Below are 15,371 nucleotides of genomic sequence, written 5' to 3'. Positions count from 1 at the left end.
CAGAAAAGGACTTTGTTTAAAATGGAGAATGAGGTTTCCCGTCATCGAATACATCTCAGTTAAGATGCAGAGGCCAGTGCGGGGAAAGGCAAGTAAAATTCTTTTGGTCACATTATCTGCAGTAAGCTAAGGCTCTTTTAGAATCAATCTGCTAAACTGACATAAAACAACCTACGCCACTGTCTTTGTTTTTGCTTGTCTGTAGCTATCCTCAGAGGTCATAGCTCAAACGCTTCTCAGAATTTGAAAGCTACACAGAAATAACATAATGAAATATATATACTTTACACTCTGTAAAGAATTTTCCCTCTACAAATCACAGCTATATTTACATATGAAATGATAATTAGAGGACCTTTCTACCTCTCTTTCCTGGGGAATAAACTGAACCTAATAATATTTTACATGAGATACTTTCTCCGGGTTTTCCAAATGTTCGCTACCCCTTTAAAATTACAGTGAAGGCAAATGAGAAATGGAAACGTCAAGCAGAATTGCTCTGTTTAGCTTTCATTAGGGATTAATCATCAGCTGTGATTGCCTTGGGTGCTAAGGCATAAAAATTCCAGAACGTTGTCCTTGAAGGGAAGTCATTTTTCTTCCTCAAAACCTAAATGCATATTTTCCCTTCCAGCAAGGTTCAGACACAAGGTTATCCCAGTGGAGGATCGACGCTCAAGGTATCCATCCCTCTACAAACAAAGACACCCTTCTGTACCATTGGTCACTGTTTCTGAAATACATTTCCGGACAGTTGGTGGAGTAGATTGTAAGAGCAGATTGACAAAAAGAATGTAGAATTTTACACCACATGCCAACTCTAACGGGAATGTTTGACAAGCAAAGAAATCGGTACCAAGTTAAATAACTTTACATATATGTAAATTGGCTGGAAATGTGCCTGTCAGCCGTCACTTTCTGTACCAGAGGCCTGAATGCTGAAAGGTACTCAGAGCCGTAGACAAGACCAGGCGCCGCAAAACAAATCCACTTTTTCCACAGCAACCAGTAGGCACAGTCCCCAAGAACCCGGGCTGTGCCAACCTCCACTGCTCCCTGGTCAGGCTGCAGGCACTCTTCACCAGTGACTTGTTAATGGGTTTATACTCCGGCCATATATGCAAGCACATAGATATGGCACCTGCCACGAGATGCTTTGGCTTCAGAAGGAAGGGGATGCTCAGGATATCACCGGAACTTACCTTCCACAGGTTCATCCTTCACACGTCCCTCTTTCTCGCCAGGTGAAACTACTCACCTGCCCTCTCACCTACTGGCTCCAGGCTGCCCACTCGACCTGACATCCTGCACCAGGGAGCATGTTAGGGGCGCCTCGTGGTGTCGAACCAGGCTCATCGTTCCATCCGGTTACCCACGCCTGTCCTGTCTTCCTGACTCTCCTGAATTCTGCCTGCTCTCCCGCCCAGCAGTTGCCTGTGGGCTCCTTAATTCTGCTGCCACCAAACTGTGAGCACCTGTCGTCTGCAAAACTCTCTTGCTCTCCCTCTTGGCACGTTCACAGTCCTTTCCTATGGCATGGGTTGAGTTTTCTGGAAGCTGATGTGTGACGGAGTTTGGGCTGCAAGATGTTTATTGAGATCAACACCTGTGAAAGGAAAGGGAGGAATTAGGATTGGGCCGAAGGGTAAGTCATGCGGGCCTGACACACTCCACCAAGATGGCTAGGAGCTCTGGAAGGAATATTGACCCTTAAAGTCATCCCGTATTGAGGCAAAATGGCTGGGCCATTATACACCTGCCTGGAAGATGCAGACACTGGATGTGAGCTTCCCCAAAGAAGGGTGGGATCCTGGGCAAGGCACTGTCTCGGCTGAGGGAGCCCTGGAGACGTTCACACATGGAGACTGTCTTCTGACCCCATTCCCTGTGGCTGGGCAGCAAATCCTTCCTCAAGGTGGGTCTGGGTGGCATATCTTCACATCTGGGACATCTGTCACCTTCAGTGCAGACCCCTCCTGGCCTTGACCTCACAAACCTGCCTGCCCAGGGCTCCGACCCATCTGTTCTTTGCAGACTCTCTTTGGCTTCTAGCACAGAAGCTTTGTCTTACAGTTCAATCCTTAGAACTTAGGATTGTCATGTTATCACCTGGAGACATGTTCAGAGATGCCCTTTGTGGCCACGGAGACTGGAAAGCTCTGTTGTCAATTCCAGTGCTGCTTGATGTGGTCCCTCCCCAGCCCAAGCCTCACCCCATTCCCTCACTCCCCTGCCCAGTCCTGCCTTCACCAAGGGTCTGGCTGCTTGTTGGTATTCCCAAAGAACTCCCAGTGGAGAAAAGGAGATTAGAGGAGAGAGATTGTTCCCATGCCAAGATGGACTCACCCACACGTACAGCCTCAACCCCAAGGCAGACACATTGTGGGGCAAACAGTAAAAGAGAGAATTTGGTTCTATGTGCCAATATCTGCAAGACAGTTTTCAACTCCTTGCAAGTGATGCTAAAAGAGATCATCTTATCTGGGAGATTTAGGGGCCTGTGGTTTATTAAAAGCGTTCAAGGCTGTGGAAAATCATTTGAGCAGCCAGTTTCCTCAGTGTTCAGTAAATCCTGATTTTACTCCAATACAATTCTTATTTCTCAGCCCAAAATCTCACCCCGTCTCTTGGAGTCTTTGGCCTGGGAGTCATTTCTTTAACCCCCAGCCAGCCTTTCTCCTTCCCTGTCAGATTGCTGGCCTCTCTTTTCACCATGACTTCGATTATTCCTGCCTTTTGTAGAGACAATTTTCTCAGCTTCAATTTTCCTTGCCTTTCAGAAAACAAACAGGAAACAAACTAAAAAAAAAAAACAAAAAACAGGGGCTTCCCTGGTGGCGCAGTGGTTGAGAGTCCGCCTGCCGATGCAGGAGACGCGGGTTCGTGCCCCGGTCCAGGAAGATCCCACATGCCGCGGAGCGGCTGGGCCTGTGAGCCATGGCCGCGGAGCCTGTGCTCCGCAACGGGAGAAGCCACAACAGTGAGAGGCCCGCGTACCGCAAAAAAAAAAAAAAAAAAAAAAACACCTCCACCTGAGAGCCTTCTCTGATTAACATCTCCTAATTCTGATTATGAGTTTACTCTGCATATTTCCAAGATTAGGTTTATATTAAAACCAAATGTCATTGTATAAAATTTCAAAGCATTACCCAAGGTATTATTTTTATTGCATCAGTTCCTTTCTTAAATCAATTAACCAGCAAATAAGGCCAGGGAACGTTTTAGTGCCATTAATGACACTTTAAGTGGTTGTTCTTTGCTTTTTGTAAGTTAGATTTGTTGTAATAAGATTTGACCTGGTGGGTATTTGCATGTGGTTGTTTGCTGAACATTTGCGATTGTTCATAGCATGGAATCTGTACGAAACTGGTCTGTTTCAGTCACAATCAAAAGACCCCATTGTGGCGTGACAAGATTTCCTGTAACCCTAAATGGGTTGTTTTAAAATGTTATCCCTCATTAGGGACCCTTAGGGCAAAACAGTGCCATTGTGTTTGAAATATTTGTCCCTCATCTGTGTACGGCCTTCTCAACCATATAGCAAGTACCTCGAGGCAATGGCCATGCTTTCCATAGACACTTAGGAGTATCAATGAGCTTTCCCTGGACATCTACGCCACGCCAAGCCCTGTGCCAGGGGCTTATTTGAACTAACTTAATCCTTTCAGTGACCCTCGGAGAAAACTAAAATGAATGAGGTTTGGAAATCTGTCCAAGGTCCACAGGTGCTGAGACAGGACAGATATCTGGATCCAGGTTTTCTTACAAATCCCTACTCCTTTTTCTTCCAGCACTTTGTTACTGCCCACAGTAGGGTTTGCACAGGTCTCTGAAACACAACAACTCAAAGTTGTCTAGCCCCCCGTCCCCCAAGAAGTTGGGACTTAAAGAAGTTTGGGGAAAGAAACAAGATCGTGCTCTCCTGAAGAACCAGTAATTAAGGGCTGGTTCTTAATTACTGAGTAATTAAGAACCAGTAATTAAAGGCTGAGGAAGAGGGCTGGGTCGAGAACGGCTATTTTGCAACATGTTGTTGCTTTTCTCTGCATTGTCCGTTGACATTTTCCTGGTCTCTTCCTGTCACACAAATGTCAGGTCACGCTGGATAAAATGAAAGAGCAGTGTCAGAAACACCACTCAGTCTGCCTGGGTCTCGGGTTAGAGCGTGCAGGAAATCCCCAGGGACGTGTCTCAGGTGAACCCGGCAAGGAATCGGCACATTGCCTTCCAAAACGCGTTCGATTAGCGGAGGGACCTTGGCCTAAGGTGACTATGGCTGAGAAGGACAGGCGTTGCTTCGCCAGGTTACCTCTGTGGGATCTGCTGTATTTAGGGCCAGGCCACAACCCTGGTCAGGTTTTTAGTCAGGTTTCCTCTGACTAAAAAATCCTAAGTAAAATAAGAATAAAGCATGCCTCCCCTTCTTCACCCCACCCCCACCACCACCGACGTCTGATGGAATGAAAACTCAGATTGCGGATACAAATCCAGCTCCTGCCTAACGCATTTTCCTCTCGGAGGAGCTGTGTAGCTTAGCAGCCCTGCCACTACGTAGGCAAAAATGCAAAGTTTGTCTCTTTTGTCAGCCTGGAGATAAAATCCTATTCTTTGTAATCCCTGAAGAAACAAATCAAATAAACTGGGGCTGAGCTAACCATTTTCAATCCATCAAAGCAATCAAATTCTGTTTACCTGAATCACAATGATTTCTAAAATGTTATTAAAAAGTAAAATGGAGTTTAACTATTCCAAAAAACCGAAAATGATGTGCAAACACAAAAGGGATAAGATTTCTGTAATTATGTAGACATAAAGTCGGGGCCATCATTTGAACCACAATACACTGTAGCTATGGCGTGTAAAGATAAAGAGCCCTTTGTCTAACACGGCTGCTGCTACTGATGCATAAACATAATTAATGTAAGAAGTCTTCAAAGAGGTGACTATTCATTTAGTTCGTTTTTTTGCTCTTTAGGGCAAACAATGGTTTTATAATTTAATAAACCAATTAACTGATTATGTGTCGCCCAAAATATTTGTATATCGCCCCTTCTATCATCTCAAAAATCCTCATCCCATTTCTTAGCCAGAGAGTGGTATTGTAAATGTGACTAATTAGTGTCTTTGGCAAATGATGTGCTGGCAGGTTATCTTGCGGCAAATTCTTTGGGAATTTTTGTCTCCATGTGCTTTCACAAATATTCACAACAACAACAGAAAGCCCTTTTGCAGCGTCATTAGAAGTTCAGATACCACAGTATTAGGGCTGTTTAGAGGCACTTGGAAAGAAAGAATGATGTGGCCCCGCTTCTCTATCATAATTCTTCCACTCTTCTGTAGGGGGAACGATGCAGTCCTTCAGCGGCGTGGCAGGTGTTATCACCCCCTCCAAATTGCTGCTTCTGTTCAGGCAGGAGTCATTCCGTGGGCTTCAGGTAACTATCGCTGGCTGCATTATAAGGGCGATGCTTACCACACTGCAGCTGATGGGTCTGGCAGCATTTCCATTATAACCCTCTATTATCAGGTCGAGAAAAGCCGGCTGGGAAAAAATGCATCCAGGAATAAAATTTGACATCCTGGCAAATGGCAGAAAGTTTCAACCTAGGCACATTCTTTCAGCACTTTGAAATGTGAAATTGTCACGACACATTTTCAGGAGAAGAAATATACATCAATAAAGGCAGAGAAATGGAGTCATTTAAGAGGATTTGCTGGAACCCTCCGTAAACGATGTTTTTTTATGATGGGTACAAACGGCGCTCTGGGCTCTAGCTCCCCAAAGCCACTGACTGTCTCCAGCAGGGATGTGACTTACAAGTGTTGCATAATTAACCCTATTGTGACCTGCAGCCCTCGGCTCCCACACTTTCAGCAAAGTATCCATTCATTCATTCACTCCTTTGTAGAACCAAAAATTCAGAGCCTCTAATCCATGCACCACAAGCTAGAAATGGTCCCTGCCCTCGGGGAGTGTATCATCTAGGAAGAATAAGGGCAAATGCAATAAAAATGGGTTGGGTGCAATGAGAGGGGAGGACCATGTCTTGTAAGATCCCATCAGAGGCACTGAACTCAGATGAAGAGGATCAGGGAAGCTGCTTTCTGCAGGAGGTGATGCATAAGCTCCCGCGTTACTGAGAGAACAGGAGCTGAAAGCTGAAGAGAAGACCTTGCTTGAAGGTGCAGTGGCGACAGAAAACGCCCACCCCAGGCCCTAGGAGCCCTTAAGGATGGTAGGATCCTGGAGCATAAGGGCCAAGAGCTGGAAGAGGAAGTTAGAGGGCGGACGGGCTGGACAGTGTGCAGGGCTTGAAGCCATAAGAAGGAGTTTGAACTTCATCCTGGGACGAACGTGGAGACAGAGAAGGTTTTGATCAGAGGAGTCACGTGATCAGATTTACATTCTGCAAGAACATATAACACTTCCCACAAAGCCCTCTCTCTACTATACCAACAAAAAATTTTTTAGGTCCTAATGGATTTATGGTTCATATGGTTACTGCAGCCCCATGATTGATGATTTATTTTCCCTGAGAAAAATAAAACTGAACCGTTTGTACAGTTCTTGCCAAAGCAGCAGTGGGGCACTAACCTTCTCAGGCTACCATTCACGGATTCAAATGTTCATGCAGGGCACACACCTTCCTTAGAGTCTATGGGAAGGACCCTTCCCTCAAGCTGGAGAGAAATAGATAAGCCAATAGGATCCACATAAACATAAGACCCCTGAGGTCCCATATGATTAAAGGGCAGACAGCAAGTTCTGGAAGTCCATGGGATGGATGGCTTGAACTTGGACTGAGGTGGCCCAAGAAGGTTGATGGAGGTGACATGTTCTGAGATGGGTAGGCGGGGTGACATGAACAGGGGGCAGGGTGGAAATGAACACAGGAGCAGAGAGGAACAGTCAATCTGTCGGCAAGAGGTGATGCCAGCAGGAGACGGCTGAAATGAATACCAGTGATTCAGATATGAAGCAAAGGATCTGGGCCTCGACCCTGTGGGTGGCTGAATAGGGTGCGGGCAGCAGCAGTGGCAGCACCCCAACACCACAGTGGACGATTCTTACAGGGCACTTCTCATCCTCGGGTCCCTGACTCTGGACCCTGTTACTTTCTACCACACCTCATCGCCTTTCCAGGTACCAAGAGTGCTGGGAGAGCCCAAGAAAAATGCAGACACCGCGGATGCTCTTTGCAAGATAGATTTAAACAGGATTCCAAGGAATAGGAGGAACTTACTACGTCATGGGAGATGCTTCGTACACTGGCCCCACCGTCTCCAGCTTCACTGGTCTCTCGCTCCCCTCCCCCCGCAAGCCCGAGACATTCTGAAACACTTGCAGTCGCCCTCCTGGCTCCTCGCCTCTTTGCGCACCCCCCAACCTACCCAGAGCATCTTTCCCGCTAAGACCCAGGCATCACCTTCTCCGGGCAGTCCCGCATGCCGACCCCTCCACTCACCCCAGGCTGCCCTCCACTGCCACTGTTGCTGGGAAATGCTCCTTACAGAGCTTTAGTTTACTTCTTCTAGTCAACCTCTAGTCTGGGAATTCTTTTGGTTAAGCACAGTGATTAAGAGCTTGATCTCTGGTGGGAATCCCCAAGACCTCCCAGGACAGCACCAGAATATAGCAGAAACTCGATCAACGTTTGACAAATATAAGACTGGATGCATGAACTCGGCAGGTGGGGGGATCCCATCATATCGATCTGCCAACTCCAGAGAGCCCTCTAAGCGCACGTCCTAAAAGCCTACTTATTCAGGGAACTGCATTTTTCAAGCTCCAGAAACTGACAGTGGGTCCCCAAAGAGTTTTTACTTGGAGGGTGCCGCTATTTAAAACACGCCTTTTGGCTGTATCCGCACTGCCCCCTAAACAACCATTCAATGCAGACACAGCTCAAAACAAAGTTAATTCAGAGGCAGAAAACGTCAACTCAGGGGTTGTTTGCTTTTCTGGCTTTCCAGCTCAATCACAAAGGTCACTCTTAGAGCCCTGGGTAAATACAGCCTGGGTCTGAGTGTCTTGAGTCATGTGACAATGTTATCTCATTAATCCCTACAAAGTCCTAAGGGTAAGATGACAAGTATTACTGAGGGCCTAGACTAGCAATTCTCAAATTTCAGGGTGCATCGCAATCACCTGGAAAACCTCTTCAAACACAACCTCTGGGCACCCCCTCTGGAGTTTCCGATTTGGTATGTCTAGGACGCAGCTCACAAATGCACGTTTCTAACAACGTGATGCTGATACCTGTGGTCAGGGACCACAGTTTGAGAACCCCTGCCCTAGACTATGGTTGATGACCTTGCATAAGCTCTCATCTATCAGCTCTCAGACACTTGGTGCCGGACGGACTGACTTCAGCTTAGCGAGTGCCCAGGTAGTGAAGTAAAGTGAAATCAGTGTGCTTACCTGGCCCAGTTGCTTCTCCTGTCGTTCAAGAAGGGAGTGGCAACTTGCCAGCTCCAATCAGGTCACGAGGATGGAGAAGCCAGGGTCAGGGGTATTATTTTTTCAAACAAGAATCCCTGATATCAACTGCGTGCAAATTACTCTAGCTCTCTCTCTAAGATGTTCACCATAGGGTTTTGAAGAGGAGGTCAAAACAAAATTGAGTTCTGATGCAGATTTCACAAGAATGGGTTTTCAAATCAAATCAGATGAAACCTCTAGGTGCATGGGACTTCTCTACCCCTACCCAAATGTGACCTCTCCTATTAAGATGGGGGAAAATGCTTAAAAAACCTCTTCGACATCAAATAGCAACCTAAGAGCATTTTCTGGTGATTTAAACGTAAACGAATCAGAAACATCTGGATTAAATTTTACTCAAATTCTACGCAATCTAAACAATTAAGGTGGGGGAGGAAGCACTTGGCAAACTGTGCCTGGGGGTTTAATCAAGCCTGAAGCATTTGAAAATTGGCCCGAGGTGTTGATGAGCTCTCAGTGAAGCCCTACAGCCCAGCCCTGGAGTTGCCATTCTGAAGGCTCAAAAGTAACACAGCCATCAACTTTCCCCTTCCCAGGACTCCGGGGTGGGGGGCCTCCCTTTCATCCATTTTCATCATGACACCATTTGGATGGTTCTTTCACAGTGTGATGCTCTGGACAAACCTGGATGCCTGACGGCCAGGGGCAGATGGGAATTGTGAAAGGCACTGTGAGTGGTTAAGAATCTGATGCTGCTTTGTCAGGATAATGAACACTAGCTGCTGCAGCGGAGCCCTGGGATCTCAGTGGCTTCCTACCACTAAGCGTATTTCTTCCTCATGCCACCTGGGTCGGATAATTCTGCAAGGCGTCTCCCCTCTAGCCAGTCAGGAATCCGGGCTGCTCCCATCTCCCCACCCCGCCATGTATCACGCTTAGTGTATCCCCATGGCTGTTGCTGAGGGAAGGGAAGGATGGAAGGTGGGAAGGATGGAAAGCCTAGTTTCGAATCTCAAGACCTGTCCTGGGAGAGCTGTGCCACATTCTGCAAGACCCTTGACCTCTTAAGTGTCAACTTGGTTTCTTCCTCTGTAAAGCGGAATTCATCACAGCACCCACCTCATGGGGCTCATGGGAGAATCAAATGAAGTGATGCAAAGTGTGGTCTGCTGGTCAGTATCACGGGCATCATCTGAGAACCTATCAGAAATGTGGACCCTCAGGCTCCACCCCGGACATACTGAATCAGAATCTGCATTTTAACGAGCTCCCTGGGTGATGTGAGTTTGCAAAGTTTCGGAAGCAATGCACCAAAGCACCCAATACAGAGTAAATGCTCAGTGAACATTAGCTGTTACTGTTATCATCTAAACGCCAGCTGCCTTTCCAGGCTTAAAAACCATCAAGTCAATTAGCCCCTCACCTGCTCACAATCAGCAGGGACATCAGTGGAGATTATCGGGTTTAGGGGACTGGCTTCTCCTCCTGTGAACAGTGACCCTTCCTCCCGATGTCCTTTCATGAAAGGGTGGAGACGGGGGCCTTTATTTTAACTGACAAATCAAAGCAAGTCAGGACTAGACTGCAATCATTTTATCCTCATTATCCCAAGGAATTTCAGCACATATGGCACACTGCCCTCATCATTACACACTGATCACAGACCCTGTGTGTTACCTGGGATCAACCCAGAAACATAAAAGGTAAGGAATGGACCCAGATTTTTAGACAGGCTGTCACGGAAAATTTCCTTCCTGGGGGTGCTGGGGAGGGGAGGGTTAGGACCAACGTCAAGCAAATCATCTCCCACCCACCTCCTGGTAAAACGTATTTCCATGGCTAGCCTGGCTTTCCCCAAACAAGTCCCGTCCGGCTCACTTAGTTGATGGCGCTCGCTTTCGGGGACGTTGAGTGATTCTTTTGGCCAGCTGCCTGCCTAATTTCCGTGACTACACCAACTCGTCGTCCAGAAAGTGTCCTCTGCAAAATGACAAAACTCATATCAGGTATCTCTCCTCTGCCCCTTCCCCTGTTCCCTCCTCCCTCCGCAAAGCCCCCATCTGAAACACAGGACACTTGAGTGCGGTAATGGATCACACAACTTCGGAATCTCCGTTTCCTCTCTCAGCTCTGCGTCTCCTCAACCACACTGACCACTATGAAGCCCAGCAACGTTCACAGCACCTTGCAGGCTGCCTCTTCTTTCCCTCCCCCTGCCTCTCTTCTCCCTCCCCCTTCTCTTACACACACACACTTACACACACACACACACACACACACATGCACGCAAAATACTCAGAACATTAAAGAAAGCTGTTAAGCTAATCTGGTGCATCTAAATGGGCAATATATATTGAATCCATGCTCCATTGATCATAATTATTGCAGTGCCCTTTATCAAGTAGCCATCTTAAACCATTATTTAGAGATCATTTTGCTTTCCATTACTGTCACTATATTGCAAAATTCGCTGGGAATTGGATGCCTGGTGATAGAGGGGTGTGCACAGTATTAGCTGGGAATCTGCCCACGTCATCCAGGAGTGCTTCCAAATGGACAGACTTCAGCGCCACAGTCAGTGAACTTTTGAAGAGCCCCCCGTCAGCTTTACGGCAGAAAAATAAATCCTGCCCCCTGGTCTGATTTTCCACCTTGGCTCTGCAAACAATATCACCATTATTCTTGCCTTGCAATAATCCCCAGTAAAACCCTCAACATACAAAGCCCCCGACTCACACTGGGCATTCTGCAGACGAAGTGCGGTCACTGAAAGCTGCCTGAATAAAGGCATCTGGCCTGTGGGAAAGAAAACAAGGGCAGCTTATCTGGAATGCCCCAGCCTCCTAGATGAAAACTTTTATACCAAAACCATGGCTCCCTTTCTTCCCCATCCTAAGGGCGCTCCATGGTAGATGAGCTGCTTCATCTCCTCCAAAGCCCTGTTCTGCCATCAGTATCATCTCTTCTCCCTCCAGCCTTTATTGGAGACATTCTACAGAGAATGAGACATCCCAGACTTCCAGACGGGATGAGCAGAAGGCGGTTTAGCATAGTGGTTAAGGCCACTGACTCATCCTTCAGAGCCAAGTTCAAACCCAGACCCAGCCAGCTGCTCCCCGCAGAGCCTCAGGTAATCCATTCACCCTCTGTCGGGCTCCAAAGCTGCTTCTGTACAAACTGGAATTAAGATGATTATAAACCCCTACCTGTAGGAACCCGCAGTGGATGGGTTCAGATCTGTGCAGAGCGAGAGCTCGTACAAGTTAGCAGTCATTACTGTTTCGCAGGGCAGTGGTTCACAACTGCTAAACTCCATTCCAATTACCTGGAGGGCTGCTTAAACCACAGATTGCTGGCCCACCCTGCTAGATCTCTGATTCAGTAGGTCTGGGGTGGGGTGAGGATATACTCTCTAACAAGTTCCCAAGTGATGCTGCTGGTCTGCGGACCACATTTTTAAAGCCCCTGCTCTATGGAGTGGAAACTGTGAAATTACCACCATGTACAGGGGGTTGTGCACGCCCTCTGCAGCCCGGGACTGTCCCTTAAAACGAGCACTGAGCAAACTTCACTCCCCTTCTTGGGTCAGTTTCCCACCAGTGAAAACCAGTGAGCAAAGCAGACCCAAGACTGTCCTTTATCAAAGAGAAAAACATAAGACTTGGGGTCAGACAGACCTGAATCTGCCTCTAGGCTCTACTACTTACTAGCTGTGTGACTTTATTGACTTCCTTACCCTCTCTGAGCTTGTCATCTCATCTGAAGATTGGAATGATAGTCCCTACTTCATGGAGTTGTTGTTATGGAAATAAAATTATATGGCCTGTAGAAAATACTAATACTGTTGCTGGTATATAAGAGACAATAAATGGTCATTATAAATAATAATGTTAGGTTGGATCACATGAAATTGCTGACATGTGACCATATTTTACCTATAAAATTGAGTTTCATAGGGATAGTCTAATTGTAATAATGACAGCAATAATAAAAATCACAGCATCCACTGCAGGAAACCTGAGGACATCAGTCAGTTAAATTGCACCATCATTTTCACTACTGTGTTTATCAATCAGATGCCTGATCTACACTCCACCCCCGGAACACATATACACACACAAACTGATTTAGGGGGCTGAGGCACAGTTTTTTGTTTGTTTTTTTTAAGAGATCCTCCAAATGATACCAGTGAGTGGCCAGAGTGTGAACCACAGAAATCCATGTTTCGTGCGGGTCCACTGGCATTTCCTGGACGGCCAACCTGCTTTCCGTCTGGCAGCTTCTAATTTGCTAAGAGTGGAAACCCAGATAACTTAGCTTTTCTGGTTTATAGTTTATAGTGTGTGTCTGTTTTTTATTAAAATGACTAATAACATAGTAGATGCTCAACAAATGTTGAATTGAAAATGTGTTAAATAGGGCAATGAGAGCAAAACACATTATCATCTCGATAGATCCTGAAGGACTTTTGATAACTGTAATGTCCATAACACTTTAATGTTTTTCCAGAATAAACTCTTAGTCAACCAAGAATATAAGCTAGTAGCAGATATGATGAATGGATGGATGTGTGTATGTGTGTGTATATGTACATGGGTGTGCCTATATGTATACATATACATATATCTATAATTTGTTTTTTCAAACTAACAGCCAGTATCACGATTAACTTTAAAATGGAAGACACTGCCATTAAAAGGAACAAAACAAAGATACCTACTCATTATGACTGCTTAACGTTGTTCTAGGAGTACCAACTGATAGAAAATAACATGAAACAGCAGGAATAAAGGCTGGAAACTGCAGACAAAAATTAGCATCACTGCCTACTTGGAAAACCCATGAGGAAATATTAGAACTAATAAGAGGCTTCAATGAGGTTGGTGGTTATAAACTTAGTTTACAGAAATCAACAATGTGTCTATAACCACTTAGAAAAGACATGCTTTATAACTGTCATAAAAATATAATGCCTGAAAGGAACTTATCAAAAACTGACTACAATCTGTATGATAAGAACCATAAACCTCTACTCAGAAATACAAAAGGATAGCTGGATGACCGCAGAAGACATACCATGTTTCATGATGGAAAGACCTAATATTTAAAGATATTCATACTGACAAATCATGCTATGAATTTAACATAATCCAAGTCAAAATTCCAATACTTCTTTTCAAACCTGACTAAAGTCTATTTGAAGACTGTGGTGTGTGAGAAGAACCAGGAAAAAAATCTGGAAAAAGAAAAATACTAATGAGTAAGCATTTACTAAAATGTATTAAAATTCTGATAATCAAAACCGACTCCAAAAGAGACAGATTAATTAAATAGACTGGAAAATTCAGAAGCAGACCCAAACATATAAAAAAAAAATTTATACATAATAAGGTTAGAATTTCAGACCAAGCAGGAAAGCCAAGACTATTCAATAAAGGATCTAGGGGTAACCATTTGGGAAAAAAAGACAATTTACACCAACATAAATTCCACATGGCTTAAGCAATTTAATGTAAAAGTACTAACAAAAAGATACATAAATATTTTTATAAAACTTGATGAGAAACTGCTTCAAAAGAATGGCACCAAAATAAAATTTTATGACATTAAAATTTAAAACTTATTCTAAATGGCAAAAAGAGTTATAAGGAAAAAAACAGAAGATATATTTTCAATTTTTGTGCTATTCAGGGGCTAGTATCCTTACTATTTAAAAATATATTAAATTTCACCAGAAATATGTGTATAATAAAAAGTCCAATAGAAATGTGGATAAAGGACATAAACAAGATATTCACAAGTGAAGAAATAGTCAATAACCACATACAAATGTTCAATATCACCAGTAGTCAAAGAAATATAAGCTAAAACACAACGGTCTACCTTTTTTACTTATTGTATTATTATCAATTTTAAAAAAGAATAGGCAGAGTTGTCAAAAATGTAAGACAACATATAGGCATTCTCATACATTGTAGGTAGGAACATAAATTAAGGTCTCTTGGAGGGCAATTTGGAAGTACGTATCCTAAACCTTAGACCCAGTAAATACATTTCTGGAAGTGTAGTGGAGGAAATAATTAAACACGAGCAGAAGGACTGTACAAGGATGATCTTTGCAGCATTACTTATAGTAGCCAAAGACTGGAATATGAGTCACTAAAAATTATGGCAGAAATCCATATATATTTACAGGCACACAGTTACGGTAGGGCAGGGGTTCTCAAACTTGAGTGTGCATCAGGGTGAGCTGGAGGGCTTGTTAAAAAAAGATGGATGGCCCTGCCCCCAGAATTTCTCATTCTGCAAACCTGGGATGGGGTTCTAGAATTTCCTTTCTAAGTGCCCAGGTGACTTTGATGCTGATGACCCAGGCATCACACTTTGAGGGCCCCCATGATAGCACGTTGCTTAGTGAGAAAAGCAAATTACAACAGAGTGGAGGTAGCATGATCCAGTGTCTCTGTGTACCTTATATATGCACAGAAAAAAATCCTCAAGGATAAACCTGAAAATGTTAACAATGATTATTTCTAAGTGTCAAGATTATGGCTGCTTTTAATTTTTTATGATCAACATAAATTATTTATATAAATTTAATTAATCAGCCATTTCTCCCTCTAATGAGCGACTTCTATGAAATCCACATGTGCTTGAGTTCTCCTGAGCTCCGTCTGCCTTGAGATACTTGGAAGACAACACTTCGAGGGTTTTTTACTAGTAATAACTACTTTGTTAAGATATAATTCACATCCCATACGATTCAGCCATTTAAAGCATACCCTTCAATGGCTTTCAGTAGTCACAGAGTTGTGCAACCATCACCACAATCAACAGAATATTTTCATCATCCCCCAAAGAAACTCACAACCCCCAGCAAATACTCCCCATTTCCAATCCCCTCCCTCCAGCCCCTGGCAACCACTAA

The sequence above is a fragment of the Globicephala melas genome, chromosome 16 (genome assembly GCF_963455315.2).
Source record: "Globicephala melas chromosome 16, mGloMel1.2, whole genome shotgun sequence".
Lineage (NCBI taxonomy): Eukaryota > Metazoa > Chordata > Mammalia > Artiodactyla > Delphinidae > Globicephala > Globicephala melas.
Note: the sequence above shows the minus strand (reverse complement) of the source record.